The sequence below is a fragment of the Mustela nigripes genome, chromosome 5, assembly GCF_022355385.1.
Source record: "Mustela nigripes isolate SB6536 chromosome 5, MUSNIG.SB6536, whole genome shotgun sequence".
Lineage (NCBI taxonomy): Eukaryota > Metazoa > Chordata > Mammalia > Carnivora > Mustelidae > Mustela > Mustela nigripes.
In genome coordinates, this window is record NC_081561.1 from 25,248,794 (window position 1) to 25,261,053 (window position 12,260).

The 12,260-nt window shown below is 40.2% G+C and overlaps 1 pseudogene; it reads right to left on the reverse strand.

Annotated features, from left to right (window-relative positions):
- Nucleotides 1-1,246: 1,246 nt before the first annotated feature.
- On the reverse strand, nucleotides 1,247-2,185 carry LOC132017707 (putative olfactory receptor 2B8; annotated as a pseudogene).
- Nucleotides 2,186-12,260: the final 10,075 nt, after the last annotated feature.

Consider the following 12,260-nt stretch of genomic DNA (forward strand, 5'->3'; position numbering starts at 1 on the left):
GGGATATTTATTTTTATTACTCCTAACTCAGAATTGTATGACAGTTCATAATGAGGTGGCTATATGTAAAGTAGAGACATATGGAGATGTTTAATAATTAATATACATTGTATTTATTCTTTACATTTCCTCGTGGTGAATCTAAGTAAGCTCCACAGACATGGCATTTCTTGTGAAATAGAGGGCACTTCCTATATTTTTATAGTATTGAAATATATGGCGCTTTTGGTGGATGTGAGATATAAAAGCATTGATCAGTTGATGCCTGGATCGAAGAATTTACAAAATAGTATGAAGAGAGGGTCTAATGTCTTTTACCCTTTGTAACTTTTGCTGCACTATTGTAGGTAAAAGAGACTCTAAAGCAGGGCTTCTGTCATGTTCTGTTCAGATACGATACTGTGCTCAAGAGTCATTTGTAACGAACAGGGTGGCTCACGGACACAAACAACAACTTGCAGGCCTCACGTTGGTGCTTGTCTGGCTATGCCCAAACTCACTTGTCAGCACCACCTGCTTGTGGCCATAGATGCTCCCACTGTCACTGGCAGGTATGCATCATGCCCTCAATGTCCGGGACAGGCAGGTTACCTAAAATCACTGTCGCACTGGTGTTGTCACACTAGGGCCCGATATCTGAGTGGATTTATCAGGACTGATGTTAATAGGCTTTTCTCTGAGCTAAAATCTGTTTTTCCCAGAGTTCCCCAACTACTTCTATGAAAAAGCTGTGATACAGTCAGCCAGTGGACCTCATAATAGAGCCATGGTCACAATGCAATAAAAAGTGATATGACTCCAACGGTTTGCTAGGAAAAAATTCTAGCATTTCTCTAGCAATTGGAGAATTCTCTAGCAATTCTCTAGCGTTGGAGGCATATCACTTATTAGTATTAGTATTTCTTATCATCTTTTAGTCATTTGTATTCTTATTTTCCCTATGACTTTATGATATGTGTGTGTCTTCTTGCAAAAAGGAATGAAAGAGTGTTCCCAAATGAGGAGGGAATATGAAAAACGTTTGAAGTTTCTTAAAATGAAATATGATGCAGATGCTCTAGGAGAATCTCTGAAGGCTTCATGAACCCATGAACTTGGATTTTGAGTACCCACTTGTATTAAAGCATCAGGCAAGAAAATTCCCTTCAGAGATGATACAGGAAATTTTGGATGACATGGGGAGAACACAATCCTCTTAAAATCTCTGACAGTCAAAATCTTCCATCAAAGGGTCTTCCCCACCCTGTCATCTGGAGTCCTGTCCCCTACAAAGCACCTTCTTCATTGCTCCTGTCACATCCTTGTTCCTCAGTGTATATATGACAGGGCTGACCGTGGGGGTGACGATGGTGTAGAACAGAGAAACAAACTTGCCCTGATCCTGGGAGTAGTTGTTGCTGGGCTAGAGGTGAGCATAGATGGCCGTGCCATAGAACAGGGAGACCACAGTGATGTGGGACCCACATGTGCCAAACACTTTCCTCTGCCCTGAAGATGACTTTATTCTTAAGACTGCCCTGACGATCTGACCATAGGAGAAGATGATTAATGCCACAGGTATCAGGAGAATGATCACACAGGCAAAGAAGAGCTCAGACTCATTCATAGTAGTGTCTACACAGGCAAGCTTGAGCAGGGCAGGAATCTCACAAAGGAAATGGTCTATTTTATTTCTCCCACAAAGTGGCAAAAGGAAGATGAGCACTGTCTGCAATAAGGAGTTGCCAAAACCAAAGAACCATGACGCAGAAGCCATGAGGGCACAGAGACGGGGGTGCATGATCACGGTGTACTGCAGGGGCTTGCAGATGGCTGCATAGCGGTCAAACGCCATGACCCCTAATAGAATGCATTCTGTGCATCCCAGCCCTAGAGAGATGAAAAGCTGAGCCACACAGCCACCAAACGAGATGGACTTGTCTGCTGTCCTGAGATGAACCAGGAGCTGAGGGACAGTGCTGGTCGTGTAACACAGGTCCAGAAAGCTTAGGTTGGAGAGGAAAAAGTACATGGGAGTCTGAAGATGTGGGTCCAGTTGGGCCAAGGCAATGATGGTGGTGTTTCCCAGCAGAGTGAACAGGTAGAAGATCAGGAGAACCACAAAGAGGACTAGCTCCAGTTGAGGCCGGTCAGAGAACCCCAGCAGGATAAACCCCGTGAAAGAGCTGCCATTCTTCTGTTCCATCCTCTGTTAGCACATGTTTCCTGTCAGGAGCAAGCATTTAGCAACTTTTAAAAGAAACCTTCAAATAAAAAAATAAAAAAAAAAAAAACTGGTGCCAGGTGAGGTGGATCTCTCATGTTATAAAACATGGCCACGTGATACAAAAAGTAACTATTTCAATAAATGATTGAAATTGACATAACTTATACCAGTTTACTTCCACATTATCCAAAAAAGTAAATCTTTAATATGTAAAATAGGAAAAATGAAATAATGGACTCCGTGTTGGCATCAGTCATAGGTATGAAAAGTCTTTTGGTCTGAACTTAATGGGACTCAAAGGACTGTAAGTATGTACATACATTTTAGAGATAATAAGGATGAAGGAAGTAGAGGGAGAACAATCAGAAAGAATCAGAAGGAGATGCAGACAGAGGGAGGACATTATTGTAAATATGTATCTTGTGCTTTACACAACTGGATTTGTACACACCTCACCTGCAATAGAATATAATACAAAAGAAACTAAAAAATGTGTTCAGATATAGGAATTTAGGAGTTAGAATGTACATATACAAATAATTCAATTACATTCAAAATATCTATAGTAGTTCTACGTATAAACATTGTGTCAGAATTACCTAAGATACTATACTTATGAAAGCTACATGTTTGGAATTTGTTTCCTTAGAGTAGTAAAACAACTAAACACACAACCAGAGAGAACCTGAAAACACCACCATTTAAATACAGTGCTTAACTTTCCTTAAAGATGCCTAAAATTACTGTATCAATTTTCAGGAACTCTGAGCATACCTTGGTTGTGCATCGTCATGTGGAATCAGAGCCCTAAAATTCAGTGCCCACAACTTTCCTCTTCCTTCTGCACATTTGTGCTTCACACATTGCCAACCAAAGTACATGAAATTCCTGAAAAAGGTTGGAGTATTCACCATCCACATTCTAATCAGAATAAATACTTTAAAAAGTTACACAGCTGTATAATCCACATATAAAGTGCAATGCTTTACACCACTTCTATGATGAAGTAATCAACTAGATAAATATATACAGATAAAGACCGATTTATTCTCAAAGCAATGACAGGTAAATACCTATAATGGAAACGTTTGAGTACTACACAGAAAGTCATAGAAAAGGGTATTATATAAAATCTCAGATATCTGTCAACATTAGGTTAGTACCTTCTCGAAGTTGTCTTGCAGAGTTAATGATGCTGAATCAGACCCGTAACCAGCGCTTGGGTGAGTCTGATGACCGTATACTTCCAGCTGCTTAGTACTGAAGAAGCAGTTATAAACCAACCAAAGAGGCATCAGAAAATGAGTGTTTCAGTTCTTTCATGTTCAAATGCTTAGGCATACAGATCATTTCTTGTTCTTCTGAGACTAAATATCTGAATCAGGTTTCAGGGCAGACCCACTAGTGTGTGAAAGAAACTGGTACAAAACTGGCATTAAATAAGTTTTATGAAATCAGAATAGAGGATATAGTATGTCACATTATTTTATACTTCCTTGGATTTCCTGTAGAGATGCATTCAGTTGTATCCACAGAAAAGAAAATCTATCCACAAATACTTTCTTAATGGAATTAGTTATAAAGGTATCTGAGACAGTGTAAATATGCAACAACAGAGAATGTGCCCAGACTCACACCTGCTCAGAAGAGCAAATAAACCACAGTTCAGTTTCATGCACACATGCACAAATACAGATAAATTATCTGAAAGAAATTGCTGGCATTTTCAAGGTGTCTAATGAAGGCATTACTCACCAAAGTAAGGAGGACAAAAGGGAAATGTTAACTCATCCAAGGAAAACACCAGTATCATATTGTACCATCACAATACATAGTGATCTATTTTAACATTATCTTATCAATAAGGACTAAGAAGGAAGGGAAGAGAAGACAAAACTGTGGTGAGCTGAACTTGCACAAATGGTTTCCTTCTTTTCTGGATTACATACGCATGTGTATGTATGTATACATATATCTAAAGAATACTGAATGGCTTCTATCCGAAAGGTACAAAAATGAATATGATTTTCCATTGAAAAATAAAGCATCAGGCAAAGGAGATGCCCACTAAAAGAGACAGAAAGAATGGGATTGTCCGGAGGTTACAATTGCTTCCAGTGCCTTCCTGGAGAGAACCCTGAGAGGGAACAGGAATACTCTTGTCATTGTCCACCATCTTATTTCTTTTTTTTTTTTTTTCACATTACATCTAGGAAAACCATTCCCCTTGAGCAGCACTGGGCGTGAGAAAGAGCAGCCTGCATACTGCATTCTTCGGATCTCAACAGCTTGAGCTGCTGATCCGGCTCACTTTCCTCCCTCCACCTCCCCCGCTCAGCCTCCGTCCCTCGCCAATCTCTGTGCACCACCACAGAACACATCTTCCCAGAGAAAGGACATGCGTAGCCTAAGGTTAAATGAAAAACTTCATTTTTTCTACTTCTTACCACGTAAAGACCGTGTGAGTAGATTAAAAACCATCATCTCTACATAGGTAGGTATCAAATGCCTGAATGCAGTAAGAAACATTCATTCCTCTTGGACAAACTATGTAAATAATCCTGGCTGGACAGGAACAGTAAACACACCCATCCTATGTAAGAGCACAGAACTCCATCTCTAAATCATGATGTGAGACTGTAGAAGCAACTCCAGCTACAAATCCACACATAAATTATTACCTTGCATACAAGCCTTCAGCTCAGGTCATGATCCCAGGGTCCTGGTATGAAGCCCTGCATTGGGATCTGTGCTCAGCAGGGAGCCTGCTTCCCTTCCTTTCTCTCTCTACCTGCCTCTCTGACTACTTGTAATCTCTATCAAATAAATAAATAAATAACTCTTTAAAAAACAAAGTAAAAAAAATACAGTGGGAAATGACATCTCAAAAAATACAATTCTACAATAATAATTATTAGAATGGGAATTAAATGGAAGAGGTTGAGTGTTTTGTACCAGCACATGAAAGCTGATAGAGCCGTTACCACCTGTTCAGCGCTGATACATAAGTCTAAAGGTTTAAGTGGAAGGATCCATATTTCTTGAAAATCACATACTCGGTAAGCAAACTACACATTTTAAAGACCAAAGATCTATGAAAATGTCTGTATTGAACATATTTCAAATATATAACAGTCACCGACATAATTGACATACAAACCCTGCCTATCCACTTCCTGAATGGATCCTGAAATACAGTTGGCAGTGCTAGGAATGAAAAACCGTTACTTTAATAAAGCTTGTGTCCCCTAGGTCTGAGCTGACCCCAATATACTAGAAAGGCCCCCAAGGGCAATGCGGGATGAGCTAGTGAGGGGGAAGACAGCTTTCACAACACTGGAAATGACAGGTCTCACGAACCGGACGGTGATTTCCACCAGGTTCCATGGGAGAAGGGGATCAGGTAGGATTTCCACTGCACGTGGCTTGTTCAGGGAGTGCTCTCAGGATAAAGGGGATGAGGGAAGCAAAACAGAGCAGAGAAAGCCGCTAAGCAAGGATGTGGTCTCAGGTGGAAGATGGCATGTGCCTGATCCCGTAAGAAGCTGGACACAAGTCTCCAGTACAGTATGCATCTGTGCTGGTGGAAATACTCAGCGCTCGCTGTCTAATGCAATAGCCACTATCCCCATGTCACTACCTGAGCATTTAAAATACACAGTTGGTGGGAATGCAAGTTGTGTCAGTCACTTGCAAGAACAGTGTGGAGATTCCTCAAGAAATTAAAAATAGAGCTTCCCTATGACACTGCAATTGCACTACTGGGTATTTAATTTACCCCAAAGATACAGATGTACTAAAAAGAAGGGCCATATGCACCCCAATGTTTATAGCAGCAATGGCCACGGTCGCCAAACTGTGGAAAGAACCAAGATACTCTTCAACGGACGAATGGATAAGGAAGATGTGGTCCATATACACAATGGAGTATTATGCCTCCATCAGAAAGGATGAATACCCAACTTTTGTATCAACATGGACGGGACTGGAGGAGATTCTGCTGAGTGAAATAAGTCAAGCAGAGAGAGTCAATTATCATATGGTTTCACTTATTTGTGGAGCATAACAAATAGCATGGAGGACAAGGGGTGTTAGAGAGGAGAAGGGAGTTGAGGGAAATTGGAGGGGGAGGTGAACCATGAGAGACTATGGACTCTGAAAAATAACATGAAGGGTTTAAAGGGGCGGGGGGATGGGAGGTTGGGGGAACCAGGGGGTGGGTATTAAGGAGGGCACGGATTGCATGGAGCACTGGGTGTGGTGCAAAAACAATGAATACTGTTACGCTGAAAATAAATTTTAAAAAATAATAAAAAATGAAAAATAAAACACACACACACAGACAAAATAAAATAGTCTAGCTGAGAAATGGAATTTTGTATTCTATTTAATTTGAATTAATTTAAATTTAAATGACTTTCTGTGGCTACATACTCCAGTATTAGACAGCACAGCTCTGGAGCATGCATTGCATTAGACTTAGTCCTGTTTTGACATTGGCAGCCTTTTGTCTCTCCCGTGAGTCTGTCCCTGGCTGTGAGCTGCCCCAAGTGGCTGGCAAAGTGGCTCCCTTTCAGCTGAGGGCAAATCTCTGAAGAAGGGAATGGCTGTGCACCTGGCAGCCCATATTCCTAACATGTACGGTTAGGATCAGAGCAGCAGCCTGGTAAAGAGCGTCTGAGCAGGGCCCCAACAGCATTCACACAGAGTCCAATCACGATCCTGCGCAAGGATAGAAGGATGGAACCCGGCGTCCCAGTAGAGATGCACTGACACAATATCCACAAAGTGGAGCTCCCTGTTGTGATCTTCAACATAATGTTTCTAATAATCCTTACATGTTTTAGATTCTTTGGTAACTTGGAAGAGAGAAAATGAACATTTAGAAATGATAAATAGTGACAATGAGATTTAAACAGAGAACAAATATTGTCTGTTTTCATAGACAATAAGAACCAATAGGAAAGTATGGAAGCATATAGTATAATACTTTTATACACATGAAGATTCTCTTATTCTGTTGCTGAAGGGCATATTTTATTCCCATTACATATAGATATTTAAAGTATTTTCCACATGTGCGTACACAGGTGTAGTGAATGTACTGTAGTAGAATGAAATGTCTGGGAATGACTTGGTGGAGTCTATAACAAAGAGCTAAATTTAGTTCCTACATTTGGTGACTTTCCAGTCTTCCGTTAGACAGTAGACCATACGTGCAAACCAGGACAGCTCTTCTGTGACAAGAACAATTGCAACGGAAAATGAACTAACTTCCAATTCCTAAAGCAACACACAGACCAAGTTTCATTCCACTCACCTCTGTGCACCCTCTCTGTAGGTTCAAAGCTATTTCCCTACCTCCTTTCCAAGTCACTGCCTCAAGACGGTATCAAGGACTGGCACTTGGACATGTAGAATCAGTCGTGTGCAGTAAATGCACAGGTTGACTACACCAGCACTGGCTTATCCATAAATTTTTCCTAAGCAGAAGGATGTTTTCTCATGATAACTTCATGTATCTTTAGGTGAACAGAGATCTGCCCTTTTCCTCTAGGAGCTAGGAGATGAAGACAATTGCAAACTCCACCTTGGTTTCCCAAAAGCAGTCACCTGCCTGTATGACAGGGAGACCCTTATGAGCACAGGAGAGGTGCTGTGACACTCAGCTGTGACTGGGCTGGCACTGAGAACCAAATGTGTTTCCCCAGCTGACGTCTCTGGGGAGCAGATGCCCCACACTGTTAATGAGCCCCTGTCACTGAGCTGTCCAGAGATGGCCGTCCTCAGGGAGAACGACGATCAAAGACAAAGCCAGAGGAGACCTTGATTGTCTCTTTTGTCATATATTTCTCTATGAATAACCTACATGTTTTACAAAACATTGAAGACTTTTTTTGTCACAATTGCCCAAAACATTTACATATAAATATATGAGCCCATTCATTTACTTAATTTTAAATGTAAATCGTTAAAAATAAATAAATAAATGTAAATATGTGAATTTTTTTTGTCACTTATTCTCCTTCAATACTACTGTACACAGGATCACAGAGCTAATAATTAGGCATAGTCTAATCTTGAAGCTGAATATAAAGGAAAGCAATCAAACTCTACCAAACTTCTATGAGGTTATTGTTAAAAATTCTTTCTTTAAGGGGCACCTGGGTGGCTCAATGGATTGGGCCTCTGCCTTCAGCTCAGATCATGATCTCAGAATCCTGGGATTGAGTCCCGCATCGGGCTCTCTGCTCAGCGGGGAGCCTGCTTCCTCCTCTCTCTCTGCCTACTTGTGATCTCTGCCTGTCAAATAAATAAGTAAAATCTTTTTTAAAAATTCTTTTTTTAATTAACTTTTTATTTAAATTCAGTTAGTTAGGGGCACCTGGGTAGCTCAGTGGGTTAAGCCTCTCTTTGGCTCAGGTTATGATCCCAGGGTCCTGGGATCAAGCCCCATACCAGGCTCTCTGCTCAGTGGGGAACTTGCTTCCCTTCTATCTCTGCCTGCCTTCTGCCTACTTGTGATCTCTCTGTCAAATAAATAGGTAAATTCTTTAAATAAGTAAATAAATAAATAATAAATTCAATTAGTTGTCTATAATGTATTACTTGTTTCAGGAGTACAGGTCTATGATCCACCAATCCTATACAACACCCAGTGCTCCTTCAACACATCCCATCAATCCTATAAAAAACACAGCGCTCATTACAACACATCCCCTCCCCAATGTCCATCACGCAGTTACTCTTTCCCTCCACCCCTGTCCCCTCAGTTTGCTTCATGTGATTGAGAGTCTTTTTTTTCTCCCTCTCTGGTTTTGACTTGTTTCATTTTTTCCTCTCTTCCCCTGTGATCCTTGATTTTGTTTCTTAAATTCCATGTATCCAGGACATCACATGATAATTGTATTTCTCTGAATGACTTATTTCACTTAGCCTAATACCCTCTAGTTCCATCTGTGTCATTGCAAATGACAAGATTTCATTCTTTGATGGCTGCATAGTATTCCATTATTATCACCTCTTCATTATCCATTCATCTGTCACTGGACATCTGGGCTCTGTCCATAGTTTGGCTATTGCAAACATGACTGCTGTGAGCATTGGGGATGCACGTACCACTTTGGATCACTGTATTTATATCTTTGGGGTAAATACCCAGAGTAGCTCTATTTTTAACTTTTTGAGGAACCTCCATGCTGTTTTCCAGAATGGCTGCACCAGCTTGCATTCCCACCAACAGGGTAGGAGGGTTCCCCATTCTCTACATCCTCACCAACACCTATCATTTTCTTACCAGTTAATTTTAGCCATTGTAACTGGTGTGAGGTGCTATCTCATTGTGGTTTTGGTTTGAATTTCCCTGATGACGAGTGATGTTCAAGATTTTTTCATGTGTCTGTTGGCCATTTAGATGTCTTATTTGAAAAAATGTCTATTCATGTGTTCTGCCCATGTCTTGGCTGGATCATTTGTTCTTTGGGTGTTCACTTTGGTAAGTTCTTTATAGATTTCAGATACTAGCCCTTTATCTGATATGTCATTTGTGCATAACTTATCCCATTCTGTCAATCTCTTTTGGTTTTGTCAACTGTTTCCTCTGATGGGCAAAAGATTTTTATTTTAATGGAGTCCCCATGCTTCATTTTTGTCTTTGTTTCCCTTGCCTATGGATATGTGTCTAACAAGGTGTTGCTGCAGCTGAGGTCACAGAGATTGTTGCCTGTGTTCTCTTCCAGCATTTTAATGGATTCCTGCCTCATGTTTAGGTCTTTCATCCATTTTGAGTTTATCCTTGTGTATGCTGTAAGAGAATGGTCCAGTTTCATTCTTCTGAAGATGGCTGTTCAATTTTCCCAACACCATTTGTTGAAGATACTGTCTTTCTTCCATTGGACATTCTTTCCTGCTTTAGGGAAGATTAGTTGGCCATAGAGTTGAGGGTCCATTTCTGGGCTCTCTATTCTGTTCCATTGATCTGTGTGTCTGTTTTTGTGGAGCATACTGTCTTTATGATTACAGCTTGGTAATAGAGCTTGAAGTCCAGAATTGTGATGCCTCCAGCTTTGTTTTCTTTTTCAACATTCCTCAGGCTGTTCAGGATCTTTTTGGATTCCTTACAAATTTTAGGATTATTTGTTCCAGTTCTGTGAAGAAAGTTGATGATATTTTGACAGGAATTGCATTAAATGTATAGATTACTTTAGGTAGCATAGACATTTTCAAATATTTGTTCTTCCAATCCATGAGTATGGAACGTTCTTCCATTTCTTTGTGTCTTCCTCAAATTCTTTCATGAGTAATTCATAGTTTCCTGAGTACAGATTCTTTGCCTCTTTGGTTAGATTTCTTCCTAGGTATCTTATGGTTTTGGATGCAATTGCAAATGGAGTTAATTACTTAATTTCTCTTTCTTCTGTCTTGTTGTTGGTGTATAACAATGTAACTGGTTTCTGTGCATTGATTTTATATCTTGTCACTTTACTGAATTCCCATATGAGTTCTAGCAATTTGGGGGCAGAGTCTTTTGGGTTTTCCACATAGAGTATCATGTCATCTGTGAAGAATGAGAGCTTGACTTCTTCTTTGCCAACCAGAATGCCTTTTATTTCTTTTTGTTGTCTGATTGCTAGGGCTAGGATTTCTAGTAATATGTTAAACAGCTGTGGCAATAGTGGACATCCCTGCCACTTTCCCTGATCTTAGGGAAAAGCTTACAGTTTGTCCCCATTGAGAATGACACTCACTGTGGGGTTTTCAGAGATGACTTTTATGATATTGGGGTATGTTCCGTCTATCCCTCCACTCTAAAGAGTTTAAATCAAGAAACGATGCTATACTTCATCAAATGCTTTTTCTGCATCTATTGAATGGATCATATGGCTCTTGTCCTTTCTTTTATTTATGTAATGTACACTTTGAATGTTTTGCAGGTGTTGAACCAACCTTGCAGCACAGGAATAAATCCCATGTGGTTGTGGTAAATAATCCTTTGAATGGACTGTTGGTTCCTACTGGCTACTATTTTGGTGAGAATTTTTGCATCTCTGTTCATCAGAGATATTGGTCTTTTATTCTCCTTTTGGTGGGATCCTTGTCTGTCTTTGGGACCAAGATAGTGCTAGTCTCACAAAGGGTTTGGAAGTTTCCCTTCTATTTTGATTTTTTGAAACAGCTTCAGAAGAATAGGTATTAATTCTTCTTTAAATGTTCGGTTGAAATCCCCTGGAAAGCCATCTGGGTTTTTTTGTTTTGAGAGAAGTTTTTGATTCCTGCTTCAATTTCCTTGCTGGTTGTGTGTCTGTTCAGGTTTTCTATTTCCTCCTGGTTCAGTTTTGGCAGTCTATAAGTCGTTCAGAATGCATCCTTTCCCTCCAGATATCCTAATTTGTTGGCGTATAGTTGCTCATAATATGTTCTTATAATTGCTTGTATTTCTTCAGTATTGGTTGTGATCCCCCCCCTCCTTCATTCATGATTTTGTTTATTTGGGTCCTTTTTCTTGTCTTTTGGAAAAGTCTGGCAGATGCAGGGCGGGGGGGGGCGGTTATCAATTGTATTCATCTTTCAAAGAACCAGCTGCTAGTTTCCTTGACCTGTTCTACCATTCTTTTGGCTTCTATTTCATTGTTTTCTGCTCTAATCTTTATTAATTCTCTTCTCCTGCAGGGTTTAGGCTTTCGTTGCTACTCTGAGAATGCTTCAGTGAGACTAAAGACACAGGTACACCAAATGAACAACTTCGTTCTCAAAAGAGGTTAAAATAGGCTTCAGAATCTCCTTGATGGCTAGTGATGATGAACATTTTTTCATGTGCCTGATAGCCATTTGTATATCTTCATTGGAGAAGTGTCTGTTCATGCCTTCTGCCCATTTTTTGACATGATTATTGGTTTTGTGTTTGTTGACTTTGAGATACCACCTTACACCAGTTAGAATGGCCAAAATTAGCAACACAGAAAATAATGTGCATTGGAGAGGATGTGGAGAAAGGGGAACCCTCTTATACTGTTGGTGGGAATGCAAACTGGTGCAGCCAATTTAGAGAACAGTG